Source organism: Bidens hawaiensis, unplaced genomic scaffold (genome assembly GCF_021521415.1).
Source record: "Bidens hawaiensis isolate Kalapana, Puna unplaced genomic scaffold, B.hawaiensis_p1.1 tig00002338_1, whole genome shotgun sequence".
NCBI lineage: Eukaryota > Viridiplantae > Streptophyta > Magnoliopsida > Asterales > Asteraceae > Bidens > Bidens hawaiensis.
The window spans coordinates 2,315,670-2,330,942 of record NW_027491126.1 but is presented as its reverse complement, the minus strand read 5'-3'; positions in this window follow the sequence as shown (position 1 = coordinate 2,330,942).

Here is a 15,273-nt window from a genome sequence, read left to right as displayed (position 1 = left end):
GTTGAGCGCGCATGCAAGGCGGGAGTTGAGCGCGCATGCATGGCGGGGAGTTGAGCGCGCATGCAAGGCGGGAGTTGAGCGCGCATGCATGGCGGGGAGTTGAGCGCGCATGCATGGCGGCGAGTTGAGCGCGCATGCATGGCGGGAGTTGAGCGCGCATGCATGGCGGGAGTCTTGACCCTCGGCACTGCGCATGCGTGGCGGCGGAGAGAGGACCCGCCGGCGCGCATGCATGGTGGCACGCAGGTGTTGACCCGCGGTAAGTGACCCTCAATGAATGGAGTTGGCCCGCAGGAACGTGCATGCGGGAATGCTTACATAATACGCGGGAGTGTTTTAGAGTGTCAAAGCTTGCACTTGGTTCTTGGAACTATATTTTCATTCTGGAGCGTACAAAAAGTTTGCGGGAGGCGGAAATGGCCCGCCGTGATTTTGCCCGGAGCTTTTGCATAATCCGCGAAAGTCGTGGGGTGTACCCGCCAGACTTTTCTTGCAGCCCGCGAAAACTTGAATTGATCAGCGAAAGAGTATAAACGACCCGCGGGGTTGAAGTTCACCTTCTGAAACGCTTATGTTACCCGCGGTGATCGTGTCGGGGCTTTAACTTGGCCTGCGGGAGCCGAACCTGACCGGCCATTTCTTTGCTCAGAGCGTACACGTGACCCGGGAAACTTTCTTGTGACTCGCAGAGGTTGTACTTAAGCTGCTGGAGTTTCTCGCCATGACCCGCGGAGGTCAGATTTGATCCGCGGTTGCGCGTTAGTGACCCGTATGTGAGGTTGGTCCCTTCCAACATTTAAGTGACCTGCTAGAGTTATTCCTTGATCCGCGGGAGCTCACAATGTGATCCTCCTAATATTATTTAACGCGTGCGGCATGCTATGGCGGAGTTGAATCGCCGGAAGCTTTGCTTGCGGAAGCTGAAGTTGACCTTCAAGGCTTTGATTGCGCCTTGCGGGAACTTTGCTCACGGCTCGCGGAAGCTTATCTTGTGGAAGCTGAAGTTGACCCTCAACGCCTCGATAACGCCACGCGGGAACTTTGCTTACGGCTTGCGGAAGCTTTGATTGCGGAAGCTGAAGTTGACCCTTAAGGCTTTGATAACGCCTCGCGGGAACTTTGCTTGCGGAAGCAGAAGCTGACCCTCGAGGCTTTGATTGTGCCTTGCGGGAACTTTTCTTACGGCTCGTGGAAGCTTTGCTAATGCTTCGCACACGATGGGAATGACATGCAGGAGCTTGGTTAGAGATTCGCGGAAAGCCGGAATTGACCACGGGAGCGTCTACACGACACGTGGTGACCGAAGTTAGTCCACCAAAACCTGCGTGTGATTTACAAATCACACCAACCATGATTGACATGTTGGAACTAGACCTGAAGGATACGCTTAAGGAGACAATAGCTAGTAACCACAGATCTGGAATGATTTTTACCCGAAACCGAATCCGGTTCAGGCATTTCATCAAACACCTTGTGTGCATAATCCACTTTCCCAAAACTCAAGTACGTATGGTGGCGGAATGGTGATCCAAGGTCGCATATGCATGGCGGCGGAGTAGTGATCCGCGGGCGCGCATGCATAGCGGCAGACAGTTGAGCGCGCATGCATGTCGGGAGTTGAGCGCGCATGCATGGCGAAGAGTTGAGCGCGCATGCATGGCGGGAGTTGAGCGCGCATGCATGGCGAAGAGTCGTGCGCATGAATGGCAGCGTATTGAGGACCCGCGGATGCGCATACATGGCAGCAGAATGTTGATTTACGGCGCGCAAGCATGGCAGCGTAGTAAGGATTCGCGGGTGCGCATGCATGGCAGCGTATTGAGGACCCGCGGATGTGCATACATGGCAGCAGAATGCTGATTCGCGGCGCGCATGCATGGCGGCATACTAAGGATCCGCGGATGCGCATACATGGCAGCAGAATGTTGATTCGCGGCGCGCATGCATGGCGGAGGAGTCTTCTGCGTAAAACCGAGGACATGGAGTCGTCTTCCGACCCGCATGGTGGTTTCCGCGGGCGCCCATGCATAATGGTGGAATGCTCATCTGCGGGGACGCATGCATGCATAGTGGCGAAGTCTTCCACAGGTGGTGGAGTGTAGATCCGCGGCTGCACGCATGCATGGTGGCGAAGTCTTCATCTTCGGCACTGCGCATGCATGGAAGCGGAGACTTGATCTCCGGTGGCGCGCATGTGTGGTAGCAGAATATTGATCCTCCGCGGTGCCCTTGCATGGCGGCGGAGTGGTGATTCGCGGGCGCGCATGCATGGCGGCGAAGTCTTCTGCGCAAACCAAAGGCACGACCCACATGGTGGGTTTTTGCGGACGCGCATGCATGGCGGTGGAGTCTTCTGCGCCAAACCAAAGGCACTAAGTCTTTCAACCCACATGTTAGTTTCCGTGGGAGCGCATGCATGGCGGCGGAGTGGTGACTCGCGGGCATGCATGCATGGCGGCGGAGTAATGACTCGCGGGCGCACATGCACGGCGTCGTGAGTGTTGTTCGCTGGAGCGCACGTGATGACGGAGTACTGATCTGCGATGGCGCACGTGCGGCCATCACATTTTTCAGCGATGGCGATGGCGCAGTATATGATGTCTCTTCCATTTTGACGATGAGAGAAAGTTAGATATGTGATTTTAAACCTAAAATCCAGATCTATAACCTAGATCTAGATCTTTTTCAGCTTCATTTTTGCACAGATCTGGAAGCATCTTTTAGATCTATGGATCTTTTTGAGCTTTAATAGAACAAATCTTGAAGCATCTTTCTGTAAACTTCCAGATCTGGATTTTTCTTGGGAGAAAGAAAATCACAGATCTAGAATAATGGATGAACAGATCTGAGAACCGAGACGAAGATCGAAGGGTAGCTCGTTGCCGATCCCACGGATGGCGCCAATGAAGAAACATGAAATGAATCTGACCTGATCCATGACGATGTTCCCCGGTCTTCGAGATGAACGAACCACGACTCGATCTTCTTCTCCGGTAGCTTGAGATCTAACCAAATCTCGGATCGTCTTCTCCGCTCAGATCTGCAATGGCTTTTGGGGGTGTGGAGGTGACTGCTAAGAAATCTCGAGGATCTCTTGTTTACAGACACAAAAATGGTTATGGTGGTGGCTCTTATTGAGAACAACAACCCTTAATAAGGAGGTGGAGACCTCCTTATATAGGGAGCCTCATGGCCACCATCATGGTACCCTAATGGGCCTAGCCCAGTTAGGGTTACCTCCACAAAACCCCCTCAGCCCAATAATATTGTATTAGTCCATATAATAAAATAAGCCAGACATAATAAATTAAGGTCGTAAGCCGGGTTTAGTACCATACCCCTACAGGTAGTTAAAAGAAAACCGATTTACTTTAACACTGTTGTAGGGGCTACAAAAGTTTTGGCATTTCTTTGTGTTCGAAATTAATAGATCGAAAGAGGTTTAATAAATGATGAAGATATTTCTCTCATCAGAAATAATAAAATAAAAGGACGTGAAAAGCAGTATAAGAAATCCTGTGTGCACAGTGCATTGAAGTAGAGGTTGGGCCACCTTACCTTCACCGCTTTTGTAGATGGGCTAAATTTATTAGTCCACATACCATCCATCCTCACCTCAACTCATGTCTCAACTATCAACCAGTCATGGGTTTAAATCATAAAATTATTAGAGTTAAGTGTCATTTTCATACCCGAAGTTTGCTCAATTACGCAACTTTAGTATTTTTTTCGAATTTATTGTAATTGGATACTTCACGTTTCAAAAACATGCCATTTTAGTACTTTTTTCTAACCCCGTTTATTTTGTCCGTTAAGTCAAGGGTAAATTGGTAATTTAATTTATTTTCTTTTTTCTTTTAAACTATTTCTCCTAATATTTATTTTCTAAATCAAAACATCAATTGACCATATTATCTGAATATCATCTGATCCTCTTCAACCAAAATCCCAAATAAACCCCCTAAACTAAACTCTTGTTATTTTTTCATTTTTATCACCGGCGACAAGGTCTTCCAGCTTTCTCAAAATTATTTATGATGTATTACAACACACTTGTTGTATTGGTAAACCTGAGAAGACATGGTGAGGAATGGTAAGCTAAAGAAATGGAGACTTTCCTTAAACAAGTCGTCGTCGGCATCGGCATCGGCACCGGAGAAAAGGAATAAATTCATTTGTCCGATTTTCGGCTTATGTCGAGAGGTCCGTTGATCCGGTGGCAGTTTCCTCCGGCCAGACGTTTGAACGGAGGTCCGTTGAGGTATGTCGAGAGCTTAATTTTGTTCCGATTTAAACTAGACAGATTCAAGCCTAATTTTTCAATTGCAATACCTAATTTAGCTCATAAAACAGTTATTCGTAACTGGTGTGTGTCCATGAACAAGCGATAAGGGGTATGATGATAGAAGTGATGAGGAGTATACTTCAGCCATATTTGTGAAGATCAAATTGCTCGATTGTTCAAAGTCAGATGGAGGGATTTATGGTTTAGATGATGTCTTCAATTGATATTTTGATTTAGGGATTAGGAATGATATAAAAGGGGAAAGTAGTTTAAAAGAAAAAGAGAAAATAAATGAAATTACCAATTTACCCCCGACATAACGGACAAAATAAACGGGGTTAGAAAAAAGTACTAAAATGGCATGTTTTTGAAACGTGAAGTATCCAGTTGCAATAAATTCGAAAAAAAGTACTAAAGTTGCGTAATTGAGCAAACTACTGGTATGAAAATGGCACTTAACTCAAATTATTACTATTAGGTTATTAAAGATTTAGATTTTAGGTGTTGACTTGTTTAATTTAATTAATTTCATAATAATATCTTTTAGGTCTTGCTTTGGCAAGTTAGTCTACCCCCCCCCCCCCCCTATTATCATATTTTTAACGCCCGTGAGACCGTATCTCCTGATGCGCGGCAACCGGGTGAAATCCGTAAACCCTCGCCCATGTCGGGCTCGAATCCGTGATTAAAGCCATGATTCGTCCCTTTACCCATATGTCCATGGAAATGACCCAAGTGAGACATGTCAGCTAACCACTAGACCAAATTCACGGGATCAAGGCTTCTATAAAAGTTCTTATGATCATGGAGAACATACGGAAGATTGACACGTTTTAGATTAACAAAACTATAGATATGTCAATATTGACAATAAGATCTTGAATTTGTGGTGCTACAAAACACACCTATAAAAACACGGTGTCATTGTATAAACGGTACATTTGTTAGCGACCATTATGCACGTATCACACCATGTGTGAATTTAAAGTAATCAGAAGACATGTCTTGCAAAAGTTGAATCATTACGACATGGTATTGAAGTCCATAACTTACTATTAATAATAATGTTTAATTTGCTCTATTAATACTATAAGTATAAAAATTTGTGACAAAGTGACTACAATTAACGATAAAGTTTGTGCATTAGAGGTTAATATAACAAGGTTTAAATTTCACAAAAACATAAATTTGAACTTGCAAACATAAGATTCATTTCAAAGACAAAAATAAAAAAAAAGAAAACTATTAAACTCAACATTTACCGTGTATAGATTAATTTTGATTGTGTAATTGTTTTTTACCCATCCTCCCTCTGGTTATTTTTCTAATATTTACATCATACTTTAGTATGTAACACGGTTGTAATGCGTGGTGTTTAGCGGTAGCTAGCTTCTTGTTAACACCGGTAGACTTTTAATGAAAATTATTTTTGTTGGTCATTACAAAAAAAAACTTCAAACTTTCCTAATTCGAATCAATAAGTGAACCCATAATCTATCTATAATATATGTAAACGAAAACATAAAAATCCTACGTGTCGCGATGTGGTCGCTCCCTCCTTTTTTGGAGTCACCAGATTTGCTTGATTTTGAAATGTAGGCTTCTCATGCATTTGACTCGAATTCATGGGTATGGGTCTTACCAAACCCAGATATTTCTTAAACGGGTTATATCTCATTAAATTAAAAATTATTCTCACCAAATATTTGATGTGAAAATCATATAAAATAGGATATACTAAAAATTATTATATGATTTTTTTTAATAAAAATATATTATTTATAATTAAGAAACAATTTTATAGTAAAAAAAATAAGCGGGTATTAGATCTCATCAAACCCAGATAACTTTTAAACCATGTTATAACATCTTATTTATTTGTGAAACAATTTATCATCAAAACGTAAGTATATTATTAACTTTCATACAATAAAAAAAATAAAAATTCAAAAAATAAATAAATATTAGAAACAAATAATATAAACAACCCCCGTATACGGGGGATAAAAACTAGTATTACATAAGGATCAATGATACTTCACAAGGTCAATTATATCGACTCATTCTATGATTGTCTCTTACCTAATTCTTAAATTGGACATCAACAAGAATTTATAACCTAAAGTTAAATCTAATTGGCATATAACATTTTAACCGGACATATATCATGCCACTCTTTTATTAATAATTAGTATTCTCAAATTCCATAGCTCTCCCCTTTATTGTTCCTATCAGTCAATTCCTTACCTTAATTGCTAAACATGTTTTTGTATACAAAAATTTAGAAAGATATGAACTCTTGGTGGTTAAAGAAAAAAATAAAATGACAAAATGCACTTTTGAGATTTTAGTATTTTACATAGAAGAATTTAATGGTAGCACGAGGGTGGGGTAGGAGAGGGTGGGGTGGGTTGGGGCAATTGTTAATTTGTTGTGTTCGACCGAGTCACCATACACGTACTGACATACAAACCATGTATAATTCATTTGTCTAAACGGATATTTGGATCACTGACGGACAACTGACCCATCCGATCATTTTCATTCCTCGAATAACCCGGAGACAACTCTCAAAAGGTAATCCACCATATGTGAGAAACCCCTCTATTTTATTTTTTTTATTTACCCAACCTAAAACCCCTCTATTTTATTTTTTTATTTATAATTTTTTTTATTAGAGGTGAATTAAACTATTTTTAATGAAGTTTTGGATGTATAATATTTTTTAAGTTTTATGGATGGTTAAATTATATAAGGTTTATAAAAAGAAATTTTAAGTTATGTTAGAGAAGACATGAATAATTCACTGAGAAAAATATACCTCTCCTTTTTAAAATTCTTTTTAAGTGTTTTCTAGCTAGGTGGTTTGATGGAAGAAGAACCTGTCTTAACTGCCGTACTAAAATAATAACAACAATAATAACACTTTGATTGACAAGATGGAATAATCCTTTGACTCGTTTTAATTACCAGTCTTGTTCTTGAACACAATTTCAAGGTAAAGGTACGTAGAAACAATGTTTGACGACGACGATGAGCAAGGTTGACACTTTATAACGAGGGTAGTTATAAAGAAGACATGATCATATCATATCTCCTAATTACGATACAATTAATTACAATAAACAATAATTAACTGATAAATTCTATCAACACTTCATCAGATTCCTTTATATAGTGCTCAAATGCCAAGTTTTTAAGGATTTTTGCGGGCTTGACACATTGAAGGTCAGGATGTTGGCTAAACAGAACGCATCATACTTCTGAGATCTAGTTCGAAAAACACGATGCACTCACCTATAAAGTACTTGTATGATATAGTACTATAACTTTGAATCAATAATGATAAAAACTTCCATTGATAGATATTGAAAACCACTAATCGTAAGGTTTTTATAAACATTTATTGATTTTCTCTCTTTTATCTCTTGTTCATTAACAATCTAACTATACTATTAAAGTAATAGGCTTTATGTCAAAATACCCCCTTCCTATTGGTTGGTGACTATACTTACCATGTATATCAATGGCTTCTCTATTTTTCATCTTAATAAAATAAATCAAAAATATTTTTAAATAAGATTCATCAATGCTATTAAAATATTTTCTTTCATCTTTCATTTAATGTTTAATTTTGAATTTTGAATATTTTATAATTATGTTTGAACTTAATAATTCTAACTATAATTATGTTTTATAACTAATTTTATTTTATTATATTTGGCTTATTTCATTCACAACCTTTTTTTCTTCACATTAGGCTTAATTTTTTTATATAATAGATATAGATAATATATAATATGTGGATTTAATATATAAGAGATTACGGATTTAATATATAATATATAATTTAGATAATCACTTGATATTTCATCAACAGAAGAGATTACGGATTTAATATAGAGATTGGTGATTTTAAATATTCTAATTGATTATATTTGGTTTAAATCAAATAATATATAATAATTGATTTTAGTGAATATAGTAAAACTTAATGATGGTTAATCATAACAAATATACGTAACAAATAATCAAATCAAATAATATACAGATTGGTGATTTTACCTATTGACTGATTTAAATAATTGGTGATTTAAAATAAGAAAATTGATTATACTGGATAAATTAAAACACTAGACATCATAGTATACGGCGCATGTTAATAAATAAATACAAAATTAGTAACTTTTATTTTCACACCTTATATGAATTACATTACAATTGATGTTTAAATGTTTAAATATAGTCAACTTTTAGATTAAATAATATTACATTTACACTAATATAATTTTGTAACATTGCATTTTAGTAAATTCAAAATTTGAAAATCCATTAATTACGATTTTCATTCTATTTGTTCTTATTATAAGTTTTTAGATTTTTTTTTGAAATTTCCTACTTTTTTGTTTCTAATCAATTACCTGTATATCTTCCTACATTAAAAAGTCTCCCATAATTCGTCTCAATTAATTAAATATTTTATTAACCATCCTTAAGATTTACTATAAATACAAATGTTGACTTATTGACTGATTTAAATTACATTACATAATATATGGTGTTATAATTGATGTTTAAATGTTTAAATATAGTCAACATTTAGATTTATATTACGAATTTAAATTCAAAATTTGAAAATTCCATTAATTACGATTTCCCTTCTATTCGTTCTTACTAAAAGTTTTTTGAAAATTTTTGAAATTTCCTAAAAAAATTTCTAATCAATTGGAAGGCCGGTGCTTGGCGTGAAACTCCTTGGTGGTGCTGTAAGCCAGGATGCGGGGTTTATCAGCAGTTTGGCTATGAAAAGGGCATCTAGCGCTGTGGAACTGATGAGCTGTCTCCCAAGACTTCGGGATCCTCAATGCGAGCTTCTTTTGCTTCGCTCATGTATGGGAGTCGCCAAGCTTTTGTTCGGTTTGAGAACATGCCAACCTATGTATGTGGGGGAAGCTGTTTCTATATTTGACAATGGTCTTCGAAGGGCGATTGAGGACATCGTGGTTTGTGGAGGTCCGTTCTTTGGGGATCTCCAATGGAGGTTGGCGTCACTTCCGATCCGTTATGGGGGGTTGGGTCTCTGTTCGGCCGAGGATGTATCTACATATGCTTTTGTGACAATCGTCAATTTCATGTTAACCCCGTTAACTCAACTCCGTCAATTCAAACTTTAAGATCGTTGAATCTATAACGCATACTTCATTACATTTAAACTAGGGTTTAAATGACGCTTAACATTTACTACATGTGTAGTCTTTCGGGATTTGCACCGAAACGCAAACGAGTTGACGCGAGCGATTGATAAATAAACGACAAACGTCAAAACACTAATTATGTGATTATTATGTGTTAGGTATATGTGTGTTACTTGATTGTTATGTGGAATGTTAAACAAGAAACAAGAACCAACTAGTTTAGGCTAGAGATGTAGCACTTGAAAGTTTAGGGACTAGAATGTAACTTGGTTATCTATAAATATAACCTAAACACTAAACCCTAATCTATTTTATAAACTCAAGACCGATCGGCCCTCCCCTCCTTGGTTCTCCACGGCTGCCGTCCACCAACTCACACATATACACATCAAATCAAGAGATTAATCCAAGAACTAGGTGCTAGGAAGGTATACTTGATCACCTCTTACCTCTTTGTTGTTTAATTTTGATGTTTAATGGGTTGTGTATAAACCCTAATCGGCCGATCATGTGCATGTATGTGATTAATATGATTGTTGTTAGTTGGATAATGGATTGATAACTAGATTGATGTTGTTGCATGATTCATTGTTGTCTTTGATTTGAGTTAAAACACAAACCCTAATCTTGTATGTATGGTGTAATTGATATGCATGGATAGTAGTTATAGTGTCTAGAGGGTTATATGGATGCACGATAGTTCATAGATTGTTATTATGTTGAGTTTTGATGTGAACAGATTCTGGACAGAATGTATATACGATGTTTAAGTGACTGTAACGAAGTGTAAACGTGAAAATTGATTGAGATTGTGGGTACTGCAGTAAACTAGGTTGAGTCTAGTTTCTATAAAGTATAAATTCGTAATTTTTGGATAAGTGGAAGTATACTTTTATGATTTTACAAAAACGTGATGCAAAGCTGAGCTGTTAGACCTGCTGTTAGGTTATGTTGTAAATGTTATATCTCATGAACTACGAGACCAATTGGGTTGGTTCCACTTCTGGAAGTTGACTCATTGAGTTAGGAACCAAACCCAAGTGGTCTTGCATTTATTGGATTTTTCGTTTAATGGGAATTGCAAATAACATTCTGTTGCACATGAATCTGACTGATATGAGTTTGCTGTAATGTTTTGGTCATTATAAGAAAAATTTGTGGAATAAAAATAAGATAAAATATGTTCTGGAAACCTAAGATATGTATGCTTATGTGGTGATTTTTGGTGAATTAATTGAGGCGTTATGATCGGTGAACTAGTGCAATCTTTCAAGTAGAAATTCTGTCATAACGAAACTAGCTGCTGAGTTGTGTAGGAATGCATGAAATATGATAGTTTTTGTATAATTGTTGTATTTTGACCAAAATACCCTTGCGGGGAATAGTTGTTAGTTGATTGCCATGAATTGACCAAATTGCCCTTATGGGGAATAATGGTTAGTTAATCTTTGTTTGTTGACCAAAATGCCCTTACGGGAATAATTGCTAGTAAAGTATGTTATTAGTACGTGACACGAAAGTAATTGCTCACTCATGTATCGTATCACAATTGTACTTGTTTAAGTCACACACAATTCACAAACGAAACACGAAATCTGTTACGTGCATAGGTATTATGTGCCGAGTCTAGAGACTCGTTAAACGTACCGATACTTAGAAAATCTCTTTGTTATTTAGAACGCTAGAGAGTTTCTACGACGCACATCACTTGGTGATCTAGATCGGGATATTCTTCGCAAACAGTGAGTTTCACTTATAGCGAACTAGAAGCTGCATGCATACTAGACTATAACCGCGACGACCCATTAGTTATAATGATACGCACTGCATAGGTTTGTGTAGTCTTGAAATCTTATTTCTTTACCTCCTTCACTCATACGCGCGCATATACACGGCTTACCTGTAGGAATGTCGACGCCACCCTCATCATCATCCGATTCGATGACGCATGCTCACGGGAAGGAACCGCAGTTACCTACTGCCTCGCCACCCCATGTAGTCCCGGAACTCGAAGCTCCTGCACCGAAGAGGTACCGCCTATCCGGAGGCCTGTATGAAAACGACGTTAGCTGGGATTGGTACCCCAACATGATCAGACGTATGGTCTACCGTGAACAAGTTCCCCCATTGCCTCACCCGAACCACCCTGCTTACCCTAACACTCTACCACCCATAACCGAACCTGTGGAGCGAGTTCTCGCAGCTGTCGTTTCTTGTTTGGAGCGTGATGTGGGTTACATGCGCTACACGAGAGAGAATGTTTCCAGACTGTTTAAAGATGGAACCGAGACTCAGGAGGAGATTGCCCGCATGGCAGCGGCAATGAAAGAAATGCAGGAGACTAGTAAGCAACAAACGAAGGTTATGATGAAGATGCAAGCCGAGATGATAGACTTGCAAGAGCAACTCCAAGAAGCAAGAACCCGAACCGAGATAGCACTCGAGCGTTGCGATGACCTACAAATGCAACTTGCTCAGAACGCAGCAGAACCTGAGGCAGAGCCTGAGGCCGAGCCCGAGGCAGAGCCTGAAGTAGAACCTGAAGAAGATCCCGAAGAGGAGCATGAGGAGGATCCCGAGGAAGATCCCGAGGAGGAACCCGAAGAAGAACCGGAGGAAGAACCGGCTGAGGAGGAGGCACATTCGGAAGTGTCCTCAGATGACGACATCTAGTGATGATGATACTTAGATGGAGGGGTTGTCTCCATCCTAACTATTATTTTTCTATGATTTTAAGGATTGATTGGAAATACTTTGTAGCGAATACAATGGTTTTAATCATGAGTTTTTATTTAGACTAATATGTGGTTGTGATGTGATGTTTTTTTTCTTACCTATCTTTTATTACATGTATGGTGTGTTGTATATGAAAGAAAAATTCATGTTTAACATTTTATACTGTGATTCTAGGAAATGGCCGGAAGAAACGCTGGACGAGGACGTGGTAACATCAGCATGACTGCAGCTGAACTCCAAACTCTGCTGAATGACCATGTGGCGGCCGCTTTAGCCGCACACGTTCAGAATCAAACTGGAGGTCCGAGTGGAACGTGTACCTTCAAGAACTACCTTGACTGCAAGCCCAGTACGTTTAAGGGCACTGAGGGAGCTATAGGCTTCCTGCGTTGGGCTGAGAAGGCCGAGTCGGCCTTTGAGATGTGTAACTGCCCCCCTGCCAGTAGGGTCAAATTCGCTGCTGGGACACTTGAGGATTCCGCCCTCACTTGGTGGAATTCGAACGTCCAGATCCTTGGATTGGAACTGGCTAACGCGATGAACTGGGAGGAGTTCAAAAACATGATGCGAGAGGAGTACTGTCCGAGGGAGGAAATTTCGAAGTTAGAGTCGGAGTTTTGGTCGTTGAAGATGGTGGGTTCGGAGATTGAAGCCTACACTACTCGTTCGCACGAGTTGGCTGTAATGTGTCCGCGGATGGTGGATCCGCCGAGCAAGAGAATAGAGATGTACATTGATGGGTTAGCACCACAGATTCAGGGTATGGTGACGTCTTCCAGACCAGCCACGATCCAACAAGCGATCCGTTTGGCTCACAAACTGACGGATCAGGCTGTGACCCAGGGTGCGTTACCACCGAGGGGTTCGACTGTTAAAGCCCGTGACAACCCGAGTAATGACCACGTCAGCAACAGTAACAACAACAGCAACCCGAACAGCGGGAAGAGAAAGTTTGACAACACCAGATCTTCATCCTCAAACCTCCCACCGCAACACCACTACCGTAAGCCCGAATTTACTCGGAGTTTCAACACTCAGAATCACAACAACAACAACAACAACGGTAGCGGGCAGGTTTCGAGCGGATATGCTGGGAAATATCCAAAGTGCAACAGGTGCAACTTTCATCATGTTGGTCAGTGTGACCGTGTCAAGTGTTTAAGATGCGGAAAGATAGGTCACCAAGCGTAGGAATGTAGAGTTGACCTTGCGGCGAAGGGTGCTCCTAAGCCACCGATGACGACTAAGGGATGTTTTGAATGTGGACAGGAAGGTCATTTCCGGAAGGATTGCCCCAAGCTGAAACAGAATGACAATAATGGGGGTAATGGAAGTGGCAGTAATGGTGGAGGAAATGGCAAAGGAAGAGCGTTTGTGATTGGATCGGGTCAAGCCCGCAATGATCCGCATGTGGTGTCTGGTAAGTTCCCTGTAAACGATTATTTTGCTTCTATTTTGTTTGACACTGGAGCTGATAGGAGTTTTGTGTCAAAAGCTTTTAGCCAACTTTTAAACCTTACTCCAACCCCGTTAGACGCTAAGTTTCCTGTTGAATTAGCTAACGGTAAAACTGTAATAACAACTCATATACTTGCGGGATGTAAGTTGAAACTGTCAGGTCATGTCTTTGACATTGACCTTATTCCTTTTACGCTTAGTAGTTTCGATGTCGTTGTCGGCATGGACTGGTTATCCGAGAACCGAGCGGAGATTATATGCCATGATAAGATAGTCCATATTAACACCCCTTCCGGCGAGATCATTTCGGTCCGAGGCGAGAGAAGCGGCATGACCACCAGCGTCATTACCCTTTTGAAGGCACAGAAGTATTTACGAAAGGGCCATCCGGCAATTTTGGCGCAGATTGTTGAGAAACCCGCGGAGGAGAAACGAATTGAGGACATACCGGTTGTGCGAGACTTTCCGGAAGTTTTCCCGGAGGATTTGCCCGGACTCCCTCCTATTCGTCAAGTCGAATTTCAAATCGAGTTGACACCCGGTGCAGCACCCATAGCACGAGCCCCGTATCGACTCGCACCGGCGGAACTTCAGGAGTTGTCCACTCAGTTGCAAGATTTGTTGGATAAAGGTTTTATCCGACCTAGCTCATCGCCATGGGGAGCCCCTGTCTTGTTTGTCCGAAAGAAAGACGGGACTTTCCGAATGTGCATCGACTACCGGGAGTTGAACAAGGTGACGGTCAAGAACCGTTATCCTTTACCCCGAATTGATGATTTGTTTGACCAGCTTCAGGGATCGAGTTACTACTCGAAGATCGATCTACGATCCGGTTACCACCAGCTGAGAGTGCGCGAGGAAGATATTTCAAAGACGGCTTTCAGAACACGGTATGGTCACTACGAGTTTTCGGTTATGCCTTTTGGCCTAACCAACGCACCAGCCGTATTTATGGATCTCATGAATCGAGTATGCAAGGCGTACCTCGACAAGTTCGTGATTGTTTTCATTGATGATATTCTCGTCTACTCCAAGAACGAGACTGACCACGAAGAGCACTTAAGGATAATTCTGGAACTACTGAAGAAGGAACAACTGTATGCTAAACTCTCGAAATGTGAATTTTGGCTTCGCGAGGTTCACTTTTTAGGACATGTGATCAACGAGAATGGTATCCATGTCGATCCCGGTAAGGTAGAGGCCATCAAAAACTGGGAAGCACCCAAGACTCCGACTGAGGTGCGGCAATTCCTAGGACTGGCCGGCTACTACCGGCGTTTCATCGAGGGATTTTCAAAGATTGCTCAACCCCTCACCGCCTTGACCCACAAGGGCACTAAGTACAATTGGGGTGACGCGCAAGAATCCGCTTTCCAACTGTTGAAAACCAAGCTTTGTAGCGCCCCTATTTTAGCTCTCCCCGAGGGAACGGAAAATTTTGAGGTACACTGTGACGCATCTATACAAGGTCTCGGTTGTGTGCTGATGCAACTCGAGAAGGTTATAGCCTACGCCTCTAGACAACTACGGGTTCACGAGAAGAACTACACGACCCACGATTTGGAACTCGGAGCTGTAGTGTTTGCTCTTAAGATATGG